This window comes from Pelophylax lessonae, assembly GCF_965119305.1.
Source record: "Pelophylax lessonae genome assembly, chromosome: 6".
NCBI classification, from domain to species: domain Eukaryota; kingdom Metazoa; phylum Chordata; class Amphibia; order Anura; family Ranidae; genus Pelophylax; species Pelophylax lessonae.
In genome coordinates, this window is record NC_138773.1 from 153630400 (window position 1) to 153654840 (window position 24441).

Sequence of the window (24441 nt, forward strand, 5' to 3'; positions counted from 1 at the left end):
TTCAGAATCACCATATCATAATATGATTATCACCATAAAGCTAGTATTATTTGAGGCACGAACAGTTTTTAACATTACATCCTTTCCATATGTTTTACATGCCAGAAGGAGTATTAATTATTTCAAACAACTACAAAGCTTTTATCCATGATGGTGCAGGAATGCATATTGGCAGAAATGGGTTAACAACCATCATGCATACATGTGGGAAATCATACATTTGTTTGAGTTTTTACCAGATAATCTCAAGCCTATGTGTCGCTAGTCTCTCAAGAAATGTTGATAATGAACCTAAAAGAAAAAAGAAAGAAATAAGGACATGGGGTGGGGAGGGGGGGGGGGGCCCATATGACGGAAAAGATTTTTGAGGGGGTTTTTTTCATGTCATTCTCCATTCCGATTTCCCAGACACAAAGCCTTCTAGGAAGGGTTTATATGAAATCATTTCATTCAGGCCTGGGGGGGGGGGAGGTGGCCTGTAGTCTGAATATCCATCTCTGTTCTTTTTGGAGGAGGACCTTGTTCCAGTCCCCACCCCGAATCCCTGCATGTACCCTATCCAAAATTAAAAAGGAGATTTTAGGAAATCTGCCATCATGCATCTGAATCACATGTCTGCCTAAGGGTAAATCAGGGTTTTTTGTTTTCATTCAGTGTATATGTTTATACGCCCTTTGCCAGAACTCGAGTTTTGTCTTGCCTATATAAAAGGCAGGGCATTCACATTTGAGCATGTATATTACCCCTTCCGTCGTGCAGTTTGCAAAATGGTGTGGGCGATACATCTCACCGTTCGGTAATGTAATTTTTTTTCCCCGTATTCATAAATTGACAGTACTGGCACCCCCCACATTTGAAAGTACCCTGATATTTGCATGGGTCCCTTGAGGGTCCCTTTTTGAACTCGCTAGAAACCAGTTTGTCCTTTTTAATGATGTTGCTCGTTTGAAGGTAAAACGTGGTTTGTCGGAAATGAACTGGCTTACATTTGGGTCCATTTTCAAGAGGTGCCAGTATCTGTTTATGATACGCTGGACATCCCCTTGCTGATTCGAGAAGCGTGTAATGATGCGAGGAGCGTTATCTATCTCTTTTCTTTTCCGTGTTTTAAATAATAGTTCTTGCCTATTTTTGCTATTTGCTTTGTGAAAGGCCTTTTTCAAACATGACTTGGAGTATCCACGATCTAAAAGTCTTTTTCTTAGATTGTCAGCTTCTTTTTTGTAATCTTGTTCGCTCGAGCAATTCCTCTTTATTCTTAAATACTGACTGAAAGGTATGGAGTTTATGAGTGGTTTTGGATGGAAACTGCTAGCATGTAATATGCAGTTTCCCGCAGTTGGCTTTCTATAAAGGTTACTTCGTATAAAACCTTCTGAGTCCTTATACAATTGAATGTCCAAGAAAGTGATTGTGTTTAGATCCCAATTGGCTGTGAATTTTAGATTAAATGTATTGTTGTTCAATTTTGTGAGGAATTGGTCGAGTTCAAAAAGACTACTGTCCCAAATCATTAGGACATTGTCAATATATCGTAACCAAATGATGGCATGGTGCATGCCCTCACCTCCAATGTCTCCCGTGTGAAGGGAGCGTTCCCACTCCCCCAGGTATAGGTTTGCGTACGATGGGGCGCAGCCAGTCCCCATCGCAACGCCCTGTACCTGGAGGTAGTGGGAACCATTGAAGGTGAAGAAATTGTGGTGTAATATGAAACTGAGAGAGTCCAAAAGAAAATTGTTTAGAGGCCAGTTATGTCTACTGTTTTGTGAAAGTATATGTTGGATACACGCAAGGCCCTTGTCATGGGGGATGGAACTGTAAAGGGCCTCGACATCGATAGCCACCAGATACGCTTGTGAGGGAACTTGTATCCCTTCAACATTTTGAAGCAAATGAATAGTGTCTTTTATGTAACTTGGCAAACTCATGACATGTGGACGCAAAAAATTATCCAGGAATTGACTTAAGTTTTCGGTAAGTGAGCCGTTCCCTGAAATTATAGGGCGCCCTGTTGGTTGTAACATGCTTTTATGCAATTTTGGGAGGGCGTAGAAGGTGGGGGTGCGTGGGATTTTTGTGCGTACAAATTCCCAGTCACTTTTGTTAATGACATTCTTAGCTAGGGCGGTATCTATTCGATTGTAAAACTCAGTGTAGAAAGATTTAATTTTAGATGATGTTATTGGTTTATACCATTCTGTATTGGTTAAGATTTTCATACACATATTTGTATATGTCTCCCTGTCCATTACAACGATGTTCCCGCCTTTGTCTGATTGTTTTATTACCAAGTTGGTGTTATCTGATAGATCCCCTAGTGCTTTTGATTCCTCTCGTGATAGATTCCCCATCGACTTTTTTGGTTTAATCTTTTTTATTTCATTGGTTGTAAAATTTATAAACGCTAGTACATTAGGGTTAGTATTTAGTGCCGGGAAGAAATCTGATTTCTTTTTATTTTTATTTGTGGCTATCGATGTCGAGGAGTCCCCATTGAGCTCCCTTTCCCCTACTAATAGGTCTTCTATGTCCAATTGATCAATAAGATCAGGGGGATCATTTTCATCAAGGAGGCTCACTAGAGTATTGACTGCCTCTTCTTCCTTTTTATCTAACTGTGTGTTAGGTTCTAGATTCTTTTTGTTGTACATCTGTTTAAGAATCAATTTTCTAGCAAAAAGCTGAAGGTCCTTAATGACCTAAAAATTGTTGATGTCTTCACTTGGACAGAAACTTAAACCTCGCATCAGAACACGCTTCTCTACATCACTCAAAGGGTAGTTTGATAGATTCACAACATTTAATGTGGATTCAATATCCTTTTTAACAATTTGTATTAGCTGGGTAGTGGAGGGTCCGCAACCGGACGAGAAAAAGAGGAAGAAGACATAGAGCTTTGGTCAAGAGTGTTACCATCATTAATGGGTGGCGCATTGTGATTGTTAGTGATAGGTGTGTCGCCCCGAGTTGGAGCCAGTATAGAGGGAGAAGAAGAAACCAAACCACCCGTAGTGTTACCTACCACCAGTGAGGTTTTTAAAGATGGAAGTGGATGTGTTGCTTTCTCGGTGACTCGTTTTTTGTGCGAATTTTCGTATGATCCCTCTCCTTGAGGGCTAAGTTTCTTTTTAACACCATGTTTTATACGTGTAGGGAGGTCAAACCTATTAGGGAAAGAAGAATTTGAAGATGCGTCAGACAAAGATGAGTAATCCTCCTGTTTCTGGGGCCCTCTACTTTTTGGCCATTGTCTTTTTGTCAGATTTTTTGTTGTATTCCATGTATATGCTCTTTCTTCATTAAAGGCCTTCATATCTCTATGTAATTTTTTATCTTTTTTAATGATGATATCTTTTATCTTTGTTAAATTTATCTAAATGTTCATCTACCTCTTTCTCTAGTCTTAGGAATGAGGGATGGGTTTTGAATTTGGAAAGTTGTTCGTATACAACTTCCAATTCTTTCTCGATTTCTTTTAGTTTCTTTTGGTATTCTCCTGTCAGTAATGCCATCATATCCTGAGAGCATTTTAACAGGATTGTTGATCTTTGTCTGACGCATCTTCAAATTCTTCTTTCCCTAATAGGTTTCACCTCCCTACACGTATAAAACATGGTGTTAAAAAGAAACGTAGTCCTCAAGGAGAGGGATCATACGAAAATTCGCACAAAAAACGAGTCACAGAGAAAGCAACACATCCACTTCCATCTTCAAAAACCTCACTGGTGGTAGGTAACACTACGGGTGGTTTGGTTTCTTCTTCTCCCTCTATACTGGCTCCAACTCGGGGCGACACACCTATCACTAAAAATCACAATGCACCACCCATTAATGATGGTAACACTCTTGACCAAAGCTCTATGTCTTCTTCCTCTTTTTCTCGTCCGGTTGCTGACCCTCCACTACCCAGCTTATACAAATTGATAAAAAGGATATTGAATCCACATTAAATGTTGTGAATGTATCAAACTACCCTTTGAGTGATGTAGAGAAGTGTGTTCTGATGCGAGGTTTAAGTTTCTGTCCAAGTGAAGACATCAACAATTTTGAGGTCATTAAGGACCTTCAGCTTTTTGCTAGAAAATTGATTCTTAAACAGATGTACAACAAAAAGAATCTAGAACCTAACACACAGTTAGATAAAAAGGAAGAAGAGGCAGAAGAAGAGGCAGTCAATACTCTAGTGAGCCTCCTTGATGAAAATGATCCCCCTGATCTTATTGATCAATTGGACATAGAAGACCTATTAGTAGGGGAAAGGGAGCTCAATGGGGACTCCTCGACATTGATAGCCACAAATAAAAATAAAAAGAAATCAGATTTCTTTCCGGCACTAAATACTAACCCTAATGTACTAGCATTTATAAATTTTACAACCAATGAAATAAAAAAGATTAAACCAAAAAAGTCGATGGGGAATCTATCACGAGAGGAATCAAAAGCACTAGGGGATCTATCAGATAACACCAACTTGGTAATAAAACAATCAGACAAAGGCGGGAACATCGTCGTAATGGACAGGGAGACATATACAAATATGTGTATGAAAATCTTAACCAATACAGAATGGTATAAACCAATAACATCATCTAAAATTAAATCTTTCTACACTGAGTTTTACCATCTAATAGATACCGCCCTAGCTAAGAATGTCATTAACAAAAGTGACTGGGAATTTGTACGCACAAAAATCCCATGCACCCCCACCTACTACGCCCTCCCAAAATTGCATAAAAGCATGTTACAACCAACAAGGCACCCTATAATTTCAGGGAACGGCTCACTTACCGAAAACTTAAGTCAATTCCTGGATAATTTTTTGCGTCCACATGTCATGAGTTTGCCAAGTTACATAAAAGACACTATTCATTTGCTTCAAAATGTTGAAGGGATACAAGTTCCCTCACAAGCGTATCTGGTGGCTATCAATGTCGAGGCCCTTTACAGTTCCATCCCCCATGACAAGGGCCTTGCGTGTATCCAACATATACTTTCACAAAACAGTAGACATAACTGGCCTCTAAACAATTTTCTTTTGGACTCTCTGTTTCATATTACACCACAATTTCTTCACCTTCAATGGTTCCCACTACCTCCAGGTACAGGGTGTTGCGATGGGGACTGGCTGCGCCCCATCGTACGCAAACCTGTACCTGGGGGAGTGGGAGACATTCACACGGGAGACATTGGAGGTGATGGACCATGCCATCATTTGGTTACGATATATTGACAATGTCCTAATGATTTGGGACAGTAGTCTTTTTGAACTCGACCAATTCCTCACAAAATTGAACAACAATACATTTAATCTAAAATTCACAGCCAATTGGGATCTAAACACAATCACTTTCTTGGACATTCAATTGTATAAGGAGTAATTGTAAGAAGGTTTTATACGAAGTAACCTTTATAGAAAGCCAACTGCGGGAAACTGCATATTACATGCTAGCAGTTTCCATCCAAAACCACTCATAAACTCCATACCTTTCAGTCAGTATTTAAGAATAAAGAGGAATTGCTCGAGCGAACAAGATTACAAAAAAGAAGCTGACAATCTAAGAAAAAGACTTTTAGATCGTGGATACTCCAAGTCATGTTTGAAAAAGGCCTTTCACAAAGCAAATAGCAAAAATAGGCAAGAACTATTATTTAAAACACGGACAAGAAAAGAGATAGATAACGCTCCTTGCATCATTACACGCTTCTCGAATCAGCAAGGGGATGTCCAGCGTATCATAAACAGATACTGGCACCTCTTGAAAATGGACCCAAATGTAAGCCAGTTCATTTCCGACAAACCACGTTTTACCTTCAAACGGGCAACATCATTAAAGGACAAACTGGTTTCTAGCGAGTTAAAAATGGGACCCTCAAGGGACCCATGCAAATATCGGGGTACTTTCAAATGTGGGGGGTGCCAGTACTGTCAATTTATGAATACGGGGAAAAAAATTACATTACCGAACGGTGAGATGTATCGCCCACACCATTTTGCAAACTGCAAGACGGAAGGGGTAATATACATGCTCAAATGTGAATGCCCTGCCTTTTATATAGGCAAGACAAAACTCGAGTTCTGGCAAAGGGCGTATAAACATATACACTCAATGAAAACAAAAAACCCGATTTACCCTTAGGCAGACATGTGATTCAGATGCATGATGGCAGATTTCCTAAAATCTCCTTTTTAATTTTGGATAGGGTACATGCAGGGATTCAGGGTGGGGACTGGAACAAGGTCCTCCTCCAAAAAGAACAGAGATGGATATTCAGACTACAGGCCACCTCCCCCCCAGGCCTGAATGAAATGATTTCATATAAACCCTTCCTAGAAGGCTTTGTGTCTGGGAAATCGGAATGGAGAATGACATGAAAAAAACCCCCTCAAAAATCTTTTCCGTCATATGGGCCTCCCCACCCCATGTCCTTATTTCTTTCTTTTTTCTTTTAGGTTCTTTCGGTATTCTTTAATAGAATCTGTAGTCAGAAAACTATGAATAATAGATGTACCTTTGTAATACCTAGAAGCTCAAGCTATGTTATTATAGTCCACATGTAACCTAGCTTATATTGCTTTAAACGGTTCATGTGGCTATTTTGTCGTTACTCAGAAAAAGCTACTAAAACATCTCAAATAAATCTACAATACTAAGTAAGCAGAAATACATCATAAAGACTGTACAGAATGTACGACCAATATATTTGAATGTCAGCAATTGCTGTATATACATTATATAACATTCTAAAATGTATGCTGGATTCTTTTGATAGAAAACCAAATGAACAGATTGGTATCAACATTTCTTGAGAGACTAGCGACACATAGGCTTGAGCTTATCTGGTAAAAACTCAAACAAATTTATGATTTCCCACATGTATGCATGATGGTTGTTAACCCATTTCTGCCAATATGCATTCCTGCACCATCATGGATAAAAGGTTTGTACTTGTTTGAAATAATTAATACTCCTTCTGGCATGTAAAACATATGGAAAGGATGTAATGTTAAAAACTGTTCGTGCCTCAAATAATACTAGCTTTATGGTGATAATCATGATATGGTGATTCTGAATATGTTTGTGCCTCATATTCATTGTATATACTTCCTCTTTTTCCTCTAGTGTTTTTAAGGAAAGATTGAAAGATCGTTGACGAGAGATGAGATGCATCCAGGGACTTGTATGCGGGAGATGTCTCGGAGCGCCACGGCGTCTGGTTGTATTCCCTTGCTGGGAGTGGCCTGGGTGGAGCGGTTCCGGGGAGGGCGTGCCCCATCGGCATCACCCGGCGCACGTAAGCCATCTACTCTGGCAATCTATTGCCGTTGGAGGGGGATGGCAATGTGGGATGAGTCGGTCGGATTGACCGCCTTTCTCCCTCTTTGTGCGTCGGTGACTCCGGGAGCAAGAACTTTTGGGGTTGTCATGGCGACGGTCTGGACGCAGTGCAGACTCGTCGTGACATGCGGCCCTGATTGGACAGCGTTCCGTGGGGCCGCCCTCCGCACCGCCCACTCAGGGGGCCCTCCAGGTCTGCAGCTGATTCAACTTTGCAATTCACAACAGGCACATAAATAGGCTCAGATTCCTCAGTAGCATAGAGGCTCTCCACCGGGAAGGACAGGAACACACTTGAGAACTTTTTGACGGTCAAAAGGAGGTAATCAAACATAATAGCAGACTGCCAATGGCATTAGATGCAACTCCATCCTACCCTTTTGGCATGTTGGGATGATGGTTAATAATCCCCATGCAAATGGATATTTATATATACAATTTCTTTTTTTATTTCAGACAGAGTTTTCATTCTGTATGAAGCACCATAGCATTGGGACAATCAAACTGCAAGTGTGTCCATTTCCCCTTCCCTGTTTCCTCCTTTCCTTCCAAATATAGCTATCAGAGGTGGGTACGATAATAATTCTCTATGCACCTGAATTCATAGAAAAAAAAAACACAAACAGTCTCTATGATCTACAATATAATTAATATTTAATACCCACATCTATGTATGTGCTATATGCTCTGGAACAATACAAACATAATTGAATATATGGAATAAAAATCCCCCTAAAAGCTCATTCACGAATATATTTTTTGATCCCTTTTCCCCCTTTTTTTTCCTGATATATTTTGCTGATTTATACCTATAATGATACAAATAGATACATATTTCAAACTAACTTTTTCAGAATTGCAAGTTGGGTGATGATGCATTTTGGATATGGACCCCGTGTGATGCTGTGACGGTCCGCCCTTTCCATCCGTTCCCTCCCCCAGCTCCACAACCAGCATTTACCAACACCCACTACCCCCCAAGGGTGAGTGGGAGGGATCAGGACGCTCAATTTGGCTCTCTGAGACATCTCCTGATATGCTACTCTCGCTGGTGCCTAACGATCGATTTTTTAAGTAAGGCGACTCTTTCAGATCTAGTGACTGAATACATGGTATGTGTATGGTTATAATTAAAATGATACTTGATGAAAACATATGATATTTAACATAATGTATATTACAATGCAAATTAATTCTTTGTTCTTGTCTATTCTTAGAATATTTAAAAATAAATAATAAAAAATTGGAACCTCGGTCAAAAAGACCCCTGAGGAAGATTCACATTGAAACGCGTAGGGTCTCCAACACCATACCTCAGGTTCGTTCATGTTGGATCAGTCAATTTTTTTTATGTGACACTGTATAAGAGTCGTTTATGCCTTTTAAACCATTTTTTTCAATTGTGCAAATTGTGTAATATCCTGCCCATTTGCCAATTTTTGTATATTATGTTTATCAAATAAATATTCTTCTTTTTTACATATATCTGAGTCAGTACCCGTTATAGTCCCGCCCAAGGGGTTTTTTTCCTTGTATATGATAATACAAATAAATTGTTCTTTTTTGGAATTGTGTTGTGTAAATCGTAGGTCACTTTGGGATCTACTTTTGGCCTTTTTATATGCTTTTCTCAAAGACTCTTTCGAGTATCCTCTCTCTAATTAGCCTGGATTGCAATGTCCTCGCCTCTTACTCAAACAGAAAATATGTTGAGCAGCGGCGTCTCGCTCTTATGTATTGTCCATATGGGATTGATCTCAAAAGGGGTTTGGGGTGAAAACCAGATGCCTCTAGAACTGTTTTGCCCACTGTGGGCTTTCTGTAAAGTTCACTATAGAATTGACCATCCTAATTTATATGTATGGATATGTCTAAAAATGTTATGGTAGACTTGTCATGTGACATAGTGAACTTCAGATTGAAAGTGTTATTGTGGTTAATATAATTCAAAAAATCATGGAGTATTTTAGATCCATCCCACAGCATTAAGATGTCATCAATGTATCGGTACAACGCAACAGCATTGTCCGTGTACATTGACGCACCCTTATCCGCAAATAACAAGTGTTCCCACTCCCCCAGGTACAAGTTGGCATAAGATGGAGCACAGCATGTGCCCATAGCCACACTCTGCACCTGGAGGTAGTGGGAATCAAGAATTGAGAAGAAGTTGTGTTTGAGGATAAATTCTAAAGATAAAACAAAAAAAGAATTGAGCGACCACTCATAATAACTTTTTTAACCACTTGTCGACTGCCGCATGACTATTTACGTCGGCAGTCAGCCCCTCACAGGCAGAGTGACGTAGATCTACGTCTGTAGCCTGTGAGGGTCTAGGGAGCGAGCGCGCACCCCCGGAGGCGCGCTCCCGCGTGGTCACGGACCCCCCCCGCGCGTGTGACTGGCGGACCCGATGTCCGCCGGTCACTCGGCGATCGTCGGTGCAGAGGGAGAAAGGCAGGCCGCTGATGTAAACAAGCCGCCTGTCATTCTCCCCTGTGCAGAAACAGTGATCATACGGTTCTACTATGTAGGACCGTTGATCACTGTTCCTACACCTCAAGCCACAGCCAATCACAGTTAGAATCACGCCCCTAGGGACACACACCACCCCTCCCTCTCAAAAAAAGTTAACCCCTTCACTTCCAGTGTAATTTTACAGTAACAGTGCATATGCATAGCACTGATTACTGTAGAAATGTCACTGGTAACCCCAAAAGTATCAAAAATGTCAGTCAAGGGTCCGATCTGTCCGCCGCAATGTCGCAGTACCGCAAAAAAAAAATCGCAGATCGCCGCCATTACGCGTTTTAAAAAAACAACAAAAATTACAAAAATCTTTCCCTTTTGTTAGTAAACGCAATAACTTTTGCGCAAACCAATCAAAATACGCTTTTTTTGTGATTTTTTTTTTTACCAAACATATGTAGCATAAAACAAATTGGCCGAAAATGTTAAAAAATTTAGATTTTTAAATTTTTTGGGGGGAATTTCATATAAAAAAATGTGAAAAATATTGCTATTTTTGCAAAATTTACGCTCTTTTTTTGTTTATAGCGCATGATCAAAAAATCTCACAGGTGATCAAATACCACCAAAAGAAAGCTCTGTTTGTGGGGAAAAAAAAAGGACGTCAAATTCGTTTAGGTACAGCGTCGCACGACCGCGCAATTATCCGTTGCAGTGCCGAATCGCAAAATTCATCGCAAAAGTCATGCAGTGCCGAATCGCAAAATAGGCCCTGGTCAGGAAGGGGGTAAAATCTTCCGGGGCTTAAGTGGTTAAGAGAGGATATGTTGGACAGCAGATAGGCCTTTGTCATGGGGTATAGAGCTGTTGAGAGACTCCGTGTCAATGGCCACCAAAAGGATCTGGCCAGTGACGTGGAGGCTCTCCAGGACTCTAAGTACTATCTTGAAGGCAGACCCTCAACAAAGGGTCTGAGTTGGCTGTCCACAAACCGGTTGAGGTTTTCTGTTAAGCTGCCTCACTCTGATACTATTGGTCTACCAGGGGGGTCTAGGGGATTCTTGTGTATCTTAGGGAGGGCATAGAATTTTGCCACTTTAGGATATGTGGTTCTTAAATATTCCCAGGTGTTTTTGGGAATAATGTTGCAATAATAGGCTTGGTCCAGGAAGAAATAAAGTTCTTGAGTGAATTCTTCAATAAGTGATGAAGGGATTGGACGACACCAGTCTATATTTTGTAAAATCTTTTTACACATCTGGATATATTGTAAATTATCTTGAATCACAACATGTCCTCCCTTGTCGGAGGGCTTTATTGTAATAGACTTATTATTTTTTAAAGGAGTGTAATGCTTTAATTTCATTCTTAGCAAGAATGCCCGGGTATTTATTAGATAACTTAAGGTTCTGAATGTCTATTGAAAACAGTTTCAAAAAGGCCGCTGCATTGTGATTAGGATTAGGAAGGATATAGAGTGGATTTCTTTTTGAGACCACCACCCACCGGGGAGCATAATGTTCCCACTGAGGTGGCCCTGTTAACATCTGCTAGAATCGCATCTACTGCTATGGAGTCAATAAGACTCCCTGGTCCATTTTCTTCTAATAAGGCTGTTAAATTTCCAATTGCCTCTATATCTTTCTGGGTGTATGTTGATGCGATAGCATTGTGTTTTTTAGAAAAGAGACTTTTTAATAATAAGTTCCGTACAAAAATGTGTACGTCTTTTATCACCTCCAATTTGTTAAGTTGAGATACAGGGCAAAAAGTGAGACCCTTTGCTAATACAGATTTTTAATCTTGAGTTAGTGAATGTGATAAGTTAATAATATTTAGTGAGATTTGGGTGGATGGGCTTTGTGAATTTTTTGTGCAAATGTTTTTATACTTCCATGATGTGTTTTTATACTTTCATGATGTGAGAGTGACTTTCCCTTGATTTTGTCTACAAAATCACCCTGAGTGGGGGTTTTGGGTTGTGGTGTAGTTACCATAGCATTTGAATTGTGTGAATTAGTGATATCTTTGTTTGTGACATGACTGTGAGATTATTCGTTACCATGTCCCTGAGTGGGAGAAAAGGGGATATCCTCCATGTCCGAGGTGACTTCCGTGGAGGTATTACCATAGCATTTTCTGACGCTGATGTTTCTGACGCCTCCGTCCATGCTGTTGTTGTGTAGAGACTGATTGAGAGGAAAGTGAAGACATTGATGAAAATTTAGACATTGCATAATCATTTAAGTCCAGAATGTTTATTTGCCTTTCTATTAAACTGCTGAGTACCATGCCATTTAAATGCTTTTTCATCTTGAAAAGCCTTTTTATCACATAGGAATTTATTGTCTTTTTTGGTAAGTACCTCTCTATTCAACCTCTCTAGATGGTTTTTGAGTTTACCCTTTAATTCTGAAAATAATGTATGTGCTTTTAAATTTGTCATTTGCCTATTTAAGATATCAATCCTTTTGTTTAAATCAGAAATCCTCTTCCGGTATTCCTATATCAACAGTAACATTAGATCATTGGAGCATTGTTTTCAAACTTTCCCAATGCAGTTTTAAAACGAGGTTTGATATTATCAAAGGATGGGAATATCTGGACTCTCAGGCCAAAGGGAATATTCTCCTCCTTTATATAATATTAAAAAGATTTTATATGCCAACACATTAGGGCTTTCTTTGCCACCGTTTGGGTTCGATTGGAAAATACAAAGGAGATTTCTGATTGAATTGATTCTTTATCATTAAAATCTTTTTGTGATTTGGACATAAGGGTGTCCCATTCCTCCCCCAAAAACAGGGACATGATGGAAACGCCATCATATGGTGACGCCGCCATATTTCTGAAGACCAATACTGTACAACAGCCTGTTTACTGCCTTGTCGCCGGGGAATACACTAAATACTATGAATGGCATAAAGAGGACCAGAAGAGGGACACAAAAGACCCCCACATTGAAACAATGGGAGAAAAGAAAATATCCATATAAACGCATCAACATTTTATATATAGTCAGGTCCATAAATATTGGGACATTGACACAATTCTAATATTTTTGGCTCTATACACTACCACAATGGATTTGGAATGAAACAAACAAGATGTGCTTTAACTGCAGACGTTCAGCTTTAAGTTAAGGGTATTTACATCCAAATCAGGTGAAAGGTGTAGGAATTACAACAGTTTGTATATGTGCCTCCCACTTTTTAAGGGACCAAAAGTAATGGGACAATTGGCTGCTCAGCTCCATTTTTCCCATATTATCCCATTTACAAGGAGCAGATAAAAGGTCCAGAGTTCATTTCAAGTGTGCTATTTGCATTTGGAATCTGTTGCTGTCAACTCTCAATATGAGATCCAAAGAACTGTCACTATCAGTGAAGCAAGCCATCATTAGGCTGAAAAAACAAAACAAATCCATCAGAGAGATAGCAAAAACATTAGGTGTGGCCAAATCAACTGTTTGGAACATCCTTAAAAAGAAAGAACGCACCGGTGAGCTCAGCAACACCAAAAGACCCGGGAAGACCATGGAAAACAACTGTGGTGGATGACTGAACAATTATTTCCCTGGTGAAGAAAACACCCTTCACAACAGTTGGCCAGATCAAGAACACTCTCCAGGAGGTAGGTGTATGTGTGTCAAAGTCAACAATCAAGAGAAGACTTCACCAGAGTGAATACAGATGGTTCACCACAATAAGTAAACCATTGGTGACCCTATACATATATAAATTATTTATTAAAAAAATATATCAAAAATAAAATCTCCATGAGTACACCCCTTGCAATAAAATAAAAAAAAATGTAAAAAAAACACTCTCCTCTTATAGCATGCCAGAAATCCAAGGTATCAAGTACATACTTAGAAAGATCAGCCCAACAATATTAGGAATTTTAGTATGCCTGGCTTTATGGAAACACCAGAGGTGTGAGGTTATTGGAACACAACAGTACCCTAAAGGAAGAGGCTTTCCCAATTATTGAGTACCTTTATGAACCAAGGACACCAAGAAGAGGAAATGGACCGAGAAGAGGGAGTGGAGGAGGTAACAAAGGATCCAGAAGAAGAGGAAGACCCAATTTTTATAATGGTGATATGGATAGAAGATGCAATCATTGGCAATTACCAGTCTATAACATATTCTCTCCTCTAAGAGAATAAGGTTTCTGAACCCCATCGCACTGAGCCCACTCTTTTTTTAGGGGGAACACACCAAGAATATAGGACAGAAGAGTCGAGAGGATTGCAAGAGAGTGGAAGAAAAAGAAAAGGGGGGCAAAACAAATTCCAAAAGAAGGAAAATACCATTAGGAGAGGGGACATTAAATTTGAATGGCCTCCCTATTAGCACTTATGAAATCAAAGTATTGGATCAAGGATTTAAATTGGCTCCCAAAAAGAATTTAAACAAGTTTGAAGCCTATGTAGGTATTCACAAGTACAGTGCATTCATTCTCTGAATGTCAAAAGGGTTTTTTATCCTCAATCCTGTTACTAGAAATTTGAAAAAATAATTTTACCATCACAATATAGTTCATATAAAGAGCAGCACAATAAACTAATAGGTAATAGTCCAGAAAATCCCAGAGGGTCAGTAAAGTGCATAGAAAGATGGTCAACCAAGCCCCTCCACCAGTGAGGTGTACACCGAGCTCACCTGAAGGAACAAAATATGCGCTTGACAAATAGTATCAAAGGTGTATCCAGATAACCATATGCAGGTGGACTCTTCACAGAAAAATCCAGGCAGACAAATTATATGCAGGGGAACCTCCTCACAGAATCCAGACTTTGCCCATTCACCAGTGTATGGTAATAAGGATAAAAGGACAACGTCTAAGTGCTCTCCGTTTAATAGCTCCTTTATTAAAATCAAAGATCGCAGCTTCTGGCAACAGAAGGCACAAAGGATAACAGCAGGTGGCAGGTGGCTCCACCTCCCGTACGCGTATCGTCCAATGGGACTTCGTCAGCCACGCCATCATCCTCTTCATTAATTAGCATTAAGATTAAAATGAAATTATAGTGTTTGATGTGAAAATTATATCAAGGTACCAACATCTTGATTGAATATCAAATCTGGGTAGGAAAAAAATAACCTACCAAAAAGATAGGTGGTGGCTCAAGGTGTCTAAACCGCCATCCTAAGAGGATGAGAGAGGACAAAGAAAGAAAAAGGTAATGAAAAGGAGAAGCAAGTAGGACAAGGGACAAGAAGACAGGGAAGAAAAGAAGGAAACAGAGAAAGAAAAGAGTGTGAAAGAGAAAATGTATAAGAGAGGGCTGGTGGGATTTTAATGGTACCGTAAAGCAAAAAGTAGCAACGATAGTAAAATCAAGTTATTTATTGTAACATTTTAAAACCAAACATGGAAAAACACATACAATACATAATGAAACACATTATAGTCCATTACAGAGGTACATAAGATAGGCAATCTGTATTATATAACTCATCCGATGTGCAAGACAAAGGAGATTAACCCAACATGTTTCGCAGCCTAGTGGGGGTTCGCTTCTTCAGGGGTCTGTGTCATAATATACACTTTAAGCCTTTAATGACCTGTATAATGAAATAGCAAATGACAAAACGAAAAAAACATATAGTTATACATGATAAAAACATAACGGTCCAACATGCAAATGTGGCCCCTATATATACCATGCACAGTGCTCCACCACAGGAGGTCACCCGATAGAACACCAAGGAGAGGGAAGGTCTGCACCCCCACATACGCCTTACCCATGGATGTGGAGGAGAAATAGGACAAGGACACCCAAAAAAGCGTGTAATTCATGAACCGAAAAGACATACATGCAATGCCAGTTCAATGAGTTAGAGGCTGGCAGAAGCTGGCTTTTCCTCTAAGAAATCACCCACTGCTATCCTCATTAGCCAAACGTATTAAATCAAAATTAAAATAACATCCCATATTGCATAAATATAAGCAGCATAATGTACACACAAACAAAGCCTAAAATCTCACAATAAAAAGGGGTGGTTTAAATTATGTAAATTACATCAAAAATGATCTGTCGGAAATAAAATAATTGAGGTCAAACTCTACGATTAACCCCAATGGGGACAAAACACCTGTTTCAAAAATCCAGAAGGACCCCATCTGGCTAAGCCTTCTGATGAAATGACCTCCCCTCCAATGTTTGTGGACCCTTTTATGCCCCAGAATTTAAGACCTCTAGGATCCCTATTATGGTAATTACAGAAGTGTTTGGAAACACTGTGTGTAGTTTTCCCCTTTTTGACATTCCCAATATTTTCGACAACTCTAACGTGTAGAGCTCTGGATGTTCTGCCGATATATTGGAGGCCACAGTTGCATTCCAACATATACACAACTCCCTCTGTATTACATGTAATGAGGTCCTTAATACTGTACTTCTTTCCTGTTCTCTGAGCAGAGAAATCTTTACGCTTTTTTTTTTTTTTAATTTAAATATTTATTGATATTTTTAACATACAAAATCCAAACAAAAAAATAGATAAATATAAAGCAACAGTATTAATTCAGCCAAATACCCGGGAAGAACACTCAAAGGCATTATATAATAGTTTAACCAAAAACAAAAAATTTACTTTCAAAGAGAAAAAAAAAAGGAAAAGAAAAAAAGAAAGAAAAAGCAGAATTCCAAATTCAGCCTGAGCTGGTTGGGGTATCAGCCCTCATATTGCCAAGAGAGTTGGCCATGTCTCTAGTAGGATACCATTCAGTGAATCTAAAGGGGTGTATCATATGCGCCAAGGTCTCTCCTGAGAATGTATTTTCCAGAAATGATCTCCATCTGATTAAAAATCTCAGGGTGGTACGAAGATTTGATAGCATAGCATCAAGTCTTTCCATTTGGCATAAGGATAACAAAGATTGTTGAACCTGTGAAAGGTTTGGGGGGTGTGGTTGATCCAGTTGGCCATGATGGTTCTGCGTGCTGCCAAGAGACAGAGGGGGGTCCATTGTGAAAGGAAAGTAATGGTTGAAGCCGCCCCAGAAGTAGGGGAGGGTATGCAAATAAAAAGGCAGGTAGTAGGGACCTTAGGTAAGCCCATACCCAAAATAGGATGAATATAATCCAGCACTCTATCCCAATAATTGCTTATATGGGGGCAGTCTCAGAGTCAGTGTAAAAGTGTAGGCTGGGTGACTTTGCACCACGTGCATTGAGCTTGGGTAGGATTGTCCGGACGATGGCGAAAAGGATAATAAGCCCCGTGCATTATTCTAAAGTTAGTTTCTTGCCAACTTTCAGAAATAATGTTGGCGTGTATACTTTTATAGCTCTTAAGGAGCTTTTTCGATAATGTTTCATCCCCCAGAATGTGAGATCATTTTTGGAATAATATCTGTTGGATCTTGCCTAAAGAGTGAGAAACTAAATGCATGTATAGAGTAGAAATGGAATATACTTTTAGGTGAAGCACTACATCAATGAAAGAGGACTGAAATGGATTTGTTCCATATCTACAACAAGTCCGCAAAAAAGAAGTAATTTGTAAATAAAAAAAATAATGAGAAGAAGGCAGAGAAAATTTCTGTCTCAGTATTTGAAAGGGCTGGAAATGGTTAGTAGTGTTCTCAAACAACGAAGAGACTTTGATTAAACCCAAAGATGACCACTGTCTGAAGGCTGCTTGTGTAGTGGAGGGAGTGAACATTAGGGATGATCGAACGGTTCGGGTCGACCATCGGTTCGACCAAAACATTGGCTGTTCGAGGTTCCCCCGAATTTAGAACTTTTTGCCCAAAAAGTTCGGAATTCGGCAACCAGAACCGACCAAAACGCAATGGGACAGGAAATGGGCTTTAAAAGCCCATGATTGGACCACAAACATTAGCAAAAGCCAATTGAGGGGGCAGGAGAATGCTAGGAATGTGATTGGAGTGACTAGGGGGTCCATAGACTAATCATTAGTGAATACGCCCCCCAGTATGTAAGATAGCCCCCGCCAAATTCCTAGCATTTTTATACGGGACATGGAAGAGAGTGGAATGCTGTTCTGTTACTTCTGTTACAAAGTGTCATTTAGCAATTTTTAGTGTGAGGAAAGGGATATCTAGTGTAGTTAGGGTGCTCTTTTACACTTTAGTTGGCTTTAATTTATTCAGTTTCTGTAGGGAAAGTGTTAAGTGTAAGGGGACCGTAGTATAGTGTAGGGTTAACTGACAGTGACTGCTATGGCAGGGTGACAAAACCCTTCCATATCAGGGTGACTGCTATAGAGAAAAGCTAGTTTCTCTTGTGTCACTTTCGCTGCAGTAATATGGCTTCGCCCCCGTCAGCATTCTTTTTGGCTGCAGGCGTCCATAGGGATCTTTTGAGCACTGTTTGGAGTCAGGCATGACATCTGAACATGTGTATAGGGGGTATATATACACACCCATGTATGTATATATACACCTAGACATATATAGGTGTGAAAGGAGCAGAAAAAACTACTTGCGCTAATGAAATAATTAACACCAATATAGTTACGCTCCTATCACACCTATATATGTCTAAGTGTGAAATACATATAAGTATGTGTGTATATATACCACTATACACAAGTTCAGATGTTTTGCCTGCCTCCAAAAACCCCCAAAAAATGCCCGCAACAACACACCTGGGCGTGTTTTTTGACGCTAGCGTTTTTTTGGGCATTTTTTGGGGTTCTTTGGAGGCAGGCAAAACATCTGAACTTGTGTATAGTGGTATATATACACACATACTTATATGTATTTCACACTTAGACATATATAGGTGTGATAGGAGGGTAACTATATTGGTGTTAATTATTTCATTAGCGCAAGTAGTTTTTTCTGCAAAATTATATATATAGGTGTGATAGTAGCAGAAATATATGCTTGCGCTAATGAAATGATTTACACTAATATGGTTACGCTCCTATAACACCTATATATGTCTAAGTGTAAAATACATATAAGTATGTGTGTGTATATACCACTATACACAAGTTCAGATGTTTTGCCTGCCTCCAAAAACCCCAAAAAAATGCCTGCAGCAACACACCTGGGCGTTTTGTTTTTTTGGGCATTTTTTGGGGTTCTTTGGAGGCAGGCAAAACATCTGAACTTGTGTATAGTGGTATATATACCACTATACACAAGTTCAGATGTTTTTCCTGCCTCCAAAGAACCCAATAAATGCCCAAAAAAACGCTTGCTACTAAACCGGCAAGGTGTGAAAAGCGAGAAGCCACTAACCTGTTCTATAAGTGACAAAATACAAACAATCTTTTTTTTATGGTTCTGGACATGCTACAGAGCTGAAAATTCACAGGTACACTTTTTAGACCCCCCAGATACTAAATCCAAAGAATTTTTTTTTTTTTTAATTTTTCAATAATTGGCTCTCTATCAAAAATTACAATTTTTAAGAACTTTTTTTGTGTGATTTTGTGTCTGGGGGGGGGGGTCTAAAAGGTGTACCTGTGAAGTTTCAGCTCTGTAGCATGTCCAGAACCATAAAAAAAAAAAAGATTGTTTGTATTAGGTCAGTTACAGTACAGGTTAGTGGCTTCTCGCTTTTCACACCTTGCCGGTTTAGTAGCGGGAGTTTTTTGGGCATTTTTTTGGGTTCTTTGGAGGCAGGCAAAACATCTGAACTTGGGTATAGTGGTATATATACCCGTATACACAAGTTCAGATGTTTTTCCTGCCTGAAAAGACCCCAAAAAATGCCCAAAAAAATGCTTGCTACTAAACCGGCAAGGTGTGAAAAGCGAGAAGCCACTAACCTGTTCTATAAGTGACACTTTTTAAGAACTTTTTTTGTGTAATTAATAGTCCCTGGGGTATGACCCAGAACCCTAGGCACTTTTTAGGGGCATTTATTAGGTTTTAGGGCTTCAAAATGGTGTTTTTTGATTACCAAAGTTCGGGTCCCATTGATTTCAATGGGCTTATGAAATCCGGGCCGAACTTTCGGGAAGTTCGGATGTTCTGGCCGAACCGAACTTTTGAAAAGTTCGATCATCCCTAATGAACATGGGATTACCTTGAATAGTAAGGTAAATTGAGATATTAGAGGGCAATCCTACCATCCTTCGCACCTCCCGCCATGCCACCACTGTATCTCTGATAACAACATTGTTTGTAAGATGGGCCGGTAACGCCCTAACAGAGGAGTGAAAGATGGCTGGCAGGGTGTATGGAGATACCGGTGCGTCCTCAAGCTCAAAGTTGGAATATCTTGATGCTCCTATGATGCTCCTGTCTAAATAAACATGCTAAATTGTAAAGGCGGATATCAGGGAGACCCACCAACACCCCCCCCCCCCCTGGACCTCGGGAGAGAAAATTTTTGTAAAGCAATACAAGGTTTTTTCGAAGACCATAACAAAATATTCAATGCTTTATGTATTCTCTGAACATCAGAGTGCTTCAAAAGTAAAGGAAGTGTCTGTAATGGATATAAAAGACGTGGAAAAGAAACCATCTTGAATAAATGACATCTCCCGAAGTCTCTAACTCGGAGACAATTTTGAAAATAAGTGGTCGGAAGTTGAGGGTGTACAAAGATGATGGGTACCTTCCGATGCGAATGCCTAGGTACATTATATATTGAGAGGCCATGGCAAATGGCAATGATCTACGCCAGTGGGCAGACAATTGAGGATGTAGGTCTAATACTTCACTTTTCTCAAAATGGATCTGGAAACCCGAGCAGAGACGAAAGGTCGCAAACAAATCTTTAAGAATAGAAAAATTGGTAAGGGGAGTAAACGAAAAAAATCTGTATATCATCCGCAAATAAAGCGGATTTTAGGGTCTGGTTCCCAATAGGGATTCCGCTAACACCCTCCGGAGAATTAAGAATTCTAGATAAAGGTTTGAGGGCCAAATGAAAAAGAAGGGGGGAGAGCGGGCAACCATAGCGTGTCCCTTTCATTAAGTGTATAGTGTCTGAAGTGTAGAAAGTTTAGCAGTCGGTGATTTATACATTTGTCGAAGAACAATAGAATCTGAAAAGCCGAATATTTAAATAACTTTAAAAAGCCAGGTAAAACTGATGTTGTCAAAGGCCTTTTCAGTGTCTAAAGATATAATAGCTGCGTGTCTTTAAGGATGTCTTTTAGCATGTTTGAGTGCGAGAAGAACCCTGCGAATATTAAGAGTCGCAGAGAGACTCTTGACAAATCCTGACTGGGCAGGAAGCAAAAGAAATGGAAGTAAACCAGCGAGACGTGAAGCAACTATCTTTGAAAGAATCTTTACAACCACGTTTATAAGGGATATCGGACGATATGATCCAGGCAAAAGTGGGTCTTTCCCTTTCTTTAATGTGGGCAAGTAATCCCGTAGGGAGATAGGGACCCCCTGACCACATTGATTGGAAAACGGGGAGCAGAGTAGACCAAAGGAAAACATTGGTGAACTTTTAGAATTCGGCTGAATAGCCGTCTGGACAAGGGGCTTTAGCTGATGGAAGAGATTTGATGGCAAGTCGAATCTCTTCCAGTGAGATGGGAGAATTTAAAGTCTTTAAGTCAGCCGAAGTGAGTGTAGGCAAACGTATATTCGCTAATAGAGTCTGAGCAATATCATAATCAATAGGGTCAGTAGAGTATAATGCAGTATAATAATCTACTAGTGTCTTACTGACCTCCATCGGCGATGAAGCAAGGGTACCATCTTTTGATTTGAGGGCTGTTATACGTGTCGGGCGGCGGGTATCTAAGCACATTTTAGCAAGAAGTTTGCCAGCTTTATTTCCAAATTTATGGTAACGTAAGGAATAATATGACAACTTAAATGCTTCTTGCTGAGTTTTTACGCTTTTTTATATTGCATTTAGCCTGTTTGCATACGGAACATTTTCCGCATGCAAAAAAAAAAACAGAAAGAAAGGAAAATAATTTCATCTCCTTATGCACAGGGGAATCAATAACACCAGGGGCAATTTTGTCCCTAAGTGTAGGGGCCCGCCTATAAACAAACTGTGGAAGTGGGGGTAGGACCGGAACCAGTACCCAGTCCCTAAGCAAAATCCCCCAATATTTGGAGATAACTCTCTCCACTTTTTTAAAATGGACATTATAATCCAAAATTATTAAAATTCTTGCTGACCCTTCTGTTTCTCTTTTTTAGAATCTCCTATTAGGACTTTTCTATTCAGATTCCTGTCCTTCTCAACCTCAGCTTCCAAAATACCCTTACTATAACCCTTCTGAACAAACCTATTGGTCAAAATATGAGACTGTGACACAAATTCGGCCTCCGTGGAACAATTCCTTATCAGGTGAATGTATTGGCCTTTCAGAATGTTACACAGCCACGAGGAATAATGACAACTATCCAGTGGGATATACCCATTTCTGTCCGTAGATTTGAAGTAATTACGTGTACAGAAAACACTTCCTTTCTTAAAAATTTCTAGGTCTAAAAAGACCATTTTTTCTTTATCAATTTTCCAAGACAAAGAGATGTTTTTATAATTTCCATTTAACTTATCCAAAAAGACCTGCAGACTGGTAAGATCGCCCTCCCAGACCATGAACAGGTCATCTATGTACCTGTGATAACAGACGAGTTGCTCCGGCACTGGGAGAAAACTGCCTCCTCCTCCCGGTGTGCCATAAAGAGGTTGGCAACACTGGGAGCAAAACGTGTGCCCATCGTGACTCCCATGATCTGTAGAAAAAACTGGCGATCATACCAGAAGTAGTTCCCATTAAGACAGAACTTCAGGTACTTTATTAGATATTTCTTATGGACATAGGATAAAGAAGAGCTTTCTAGGGCCCATTTAACAGAGGATAGAGCTTCTTGGTGGCCTATTATAGTATAAAGAGAACTCACATCAGCGGTAATTAGTATAATTTCTGGCGAGCATACGAGATCTTCCAAAACCTGGAGGATGTGCTTAGTAACTCTAAGGTAAGCTTTGGTTTCGGACACCAGGGGTTTAAAAAAATAATCTATGTACTGACCCAATCGGGCAGATATGGACCCAATCCCATTGACAATGGGCCTCCCTGGTGGTCTAGTAGCGTCTTTGTGAATTTTTGGGAGGAAATAAATAATGGGAGTGTGACAGAAGATGGGATCTAGATATAGAGATTTATTTTTATGCAGGATACCCAACTCCTTTCCCTTTTCTGTCAGAAAATGTAACTCCTCCTTGTATTCAAAGATTTCAATATTCTATACGTAGATCTATCACTCAACAACCTACCCATTTCCTCCTTATAATACTCTTTAGATAGGACCACCAGGCCACCTCCTTTATCCGCAGGATGGATCACAATGGCACGTTTCTTTTCAAGAGACATAATGCCTTTCTTAATATAAGAAGGATCCCGAACCTTTTTAACATTCAGACTTTCCATATCCTTTACCACCATGTTCCTAAATACCTCAACATGTCTGTTATCTTTATTTAAAGGATTGAAAACTGACTTGTTAGTGAGATTAGAATGTATTTCTATAGGAGGGAGATGGGTCCTCTTCCCGGGTTTCGACCAAAAGTATTTTTTAATATTCAATATTCTAACAAATTTTTGAATACAAACATAGGTCTGGAATTTGTTTAAATTCTTAACAGGGGCAAACGTAAGTCTTCTATCCAAACCGCTGTGGATAGATCAACACCACTTAAATTATAGATGCCACCACCTACCGGGGCCTTTTTCCTCTGAACCCTTCTTCCGGCTCATGTCCCTCTCGATACCTTCTTTTTCCCCTTGGGGTAAACTGAAAAAAACCTTCCCTCTGGAAGGTCAGGGTCCCTAAAAAACTTTCCTCATTCACCTCATTACGGCCAGTCAAGGGACGGAATCTGTTATTAGAAAATGGAATACTGGTATTACTATTGTTTCCATTATAAGGGGCCTCAGGGGTCTCAGATACTTGTCTCTCGTTCTGATAATAAATATCAGTGGCATATTCCCAGGGTTGATACATATGTTTTTTTTATGATACACAACTGTAGAAAGGAGACACAGCGCACAGCCGACCTTGCGTAATAACGTTTAATGAAGCACATAAAGCATAACAAAATGAGTTCCACTCACATGTCCAAAAGAACTGACAGGCACTTCAGCAAGGGCTATCTCCCCCTCTCCCTTTCGGATGGCCTCCGGTGTACCCTGTACTCGGTAATCCGCCTAGGGCGCCACCATCGCCTCCCCGTCTGTGTATAGTCTTCCTTCCAGGTACCTGCGGGCGAGTCCTGCAAAAAATTGCAGATCGCCATTACTAGTAAAAGAAAAAAAAAAACAATAAAAATGACATAAATCTTTCCTGTAGTTAGTAGACGCTATAACCAATCAATTATTAGATAAGATGTGCCTCCAGTCAGCAGCTATCTGGGCCCATATGATATAATACTTGATGGTGCCCCTATCCTTAAATGAATCATTAGAAATGGAAGGATTGGGAAACAAGGATTTCGGGCACACTGATTATATAAAATCACTTTTTATTAAAGATATCAATTAAAATCATGTATATTAAAAATAGGCAAAAAATTTGGGGGAGCATACCCATGTATTTCCAAAGCTGCTGCAGCTATGAACCAAAAGACATGTATATTAAAAAAGAATAGCGCGCAAATGCAAAAGAAATTACTACCAAATATGAAGAGAATCCATAAATAAAAATGGGG